Consider the following 2,378-nt stretch of genomic DNA (forward strand, 5'->3'; position numbering starts at 1 on the left):
ATATTTGCTGGAGTTATAATGTTATTGGATTTCACTGTTAGAAAACTCGTATGATTTGTTCTAATTTAATTGCATTATATGTTATTCTTTTATTATTATTATTTTTTAAAATGTTCTTTCTCATCACCTACTATAGATTTACTAGATGCTAAATATTAAATAATATATATGATGAAAAGTTATTGGCAAAATGAAGAAAAGAGGATCATGGTAGGAGGTCATCCCAGCACCAAGATGAACAGCTAATTCTGTAATAGGGTATTGATGTAGCCTTTTCCAAATAAAATGGTTTAATTATAGTTTAATTTGGGTTTTTTTATATGCATGATAGTTGTATAACTGTGAGAATTGATCTTAATGTTTATATTCAATCATTATGAATTCTTCTATTCTCTTAAAAAGTCTTTTATACTGATTGAACTCAATCCTTCATATTTTCTGTGATTATGTAAATAATTGTTATATAACGGCTTTAATTGACATATGATCAAGAGGGTTAGATAGATTATGCCTAGGGAAGACGGATTGTACTACATCCTAGTTTAGTGTAATTTAAGTAGACAGTTCGTACCAACTGAAGATGAGTTATATTATTCCCTTGATTGTGTGTAGCCTATTAAGGAAATTAGATAGTCCATACCTAAGGAAGATGGATTGTACTGCATCTTAGTAGTTAGGTGGACGGTCTGTGCCAACCAAAGATGGATTATATTTATTCCTTAGTGATGGTATTTTCTTGACTACTCGAGTGAGATGAGCCCTATATCATATATAGTATGAATTTCGCTTATTAATTTAGGAATGATCATTGTTATGCGGTTAGTGGAGAAATCAACCCCATAATCTATCTCTCATCACTACTATCTTTATGTTTATGTTTATGTCTTTACTTTTATGCATTTAGTTATAATGAACACAAATCAAACTTCTTTTAATTAAGTTATATTTAATCTTGATAAACTTGATAACAACACCCCCTGCAGTCCTTGAAGCTCGACACCCTCAACATAGCACTATCCTACAAGGATTCGTTCTATTGCGAGTGGTTATTTTATTATTGATTATTTTTTGACAAAAGAAAGACCGCATCAATGCCCTCGAAGTACCTCTAAGATACCTAAGAATCCATTTCACAGCTACCCAATGTTTTTTTGTCAAGATTAGAAATGAACCGACTAACAACTTCAACAGCATGAGCGATATTAGGCCTCATATACATCATGGCGTACATTAAGCTAGCTACGGCTGATGCATAAGGCATTTTATTCATTTTATCTTTATCTTTTTCTTTTTCACTTGTAGGACTTTGCTTTGAATTCAATTTTAAATTACTTGCAAGTGTAGAGCCCGCCGGTTTTGCCTTACTCATGTTGAACATGTCCAAAACCTTCTCAATATAACTCTTTTATGGTAGGCACAATTTTCCATTCTTTCTATTGAGAATTTGCTTTACGGGTCCCAAATCCTTCATAGCGAAGGACTTAGTGGATGGTTTTGAAGAAGCTCCCTCTAGACGTTCTTCTAACTCCACATTTTCAATTGCAGACTCACAATTTTCACCAATTGTATCAACATGTTCTTCTTGTACATCTCTCATGTGTTCATCATGCATCACACAAGGATGAACAACTGGACCAAAATCAACACGGTATTCACTAAGAGACTCTGCATTTTTCTGATCCAAGTCTTCAATGGTTTGATCTTCAAAGAAGACAACATCTCTGCTCCATATGATTTTCTTATTAACCTGATCTCACAATCTATAACCAAACTCCTCATGCCCATAACCCATAAAGATACATTGCTTGACTTTGTTATCAAGATTTGACCTCTCATCTCTAGGAACATGTGTGAATGCTGTGTAGCCAAACATTCTTAAGTGCTTTAAATAAACATCTTTCCATGTCCAAACCCTTTGAGGAATGTCCTCATCCAAAGAAATTGATGGTAAAAGATTTATCAAGTCAACTGTTGCCCTCATTGCCTCATCCTAAAATGGTTTAGGCAATTTTGCAAACACTGGTATAGAATTTTTTGAAACTTAAAGGTGTATGATTTAAAAGTGTTTCATAACTATAGGTACAAGTTATGAAACTCCAAGGGGGTATTTAGTATTTAATCATTTATTTAAATATTCTTTCTCTACCATTTAAATAATAATTTTCTACTATTTATTTATTCTTTGTTCAACATAAAGCACTCAACCTCAAGCATTCAAGAAAGATAAAATTATTTTTTTAACTAGTAGATAGAGAATGGACGAATTTTTTATTATATATGATATGCATTGTTGAGTTAAAATGCTTTGCAAATTTGTTGAGCACCATACCTCAACAGATGGTTTGGTATTTTGTTAAGGCGTGTGAAATGATTTTTTA

This window comes from Corylus avellana, chromosome ca1 (assembly GCF_901000735.1).
Source record: "Corylus avellana chromosome ca1, CavTom2PMs-1.0".
Classification (NCBI taxonomy): Eukaryota; Viridiplantae; Streptophyta; class Magnoliopsida; order Fagales; family Betulaceae; genus Corylus; species Corylus avellana.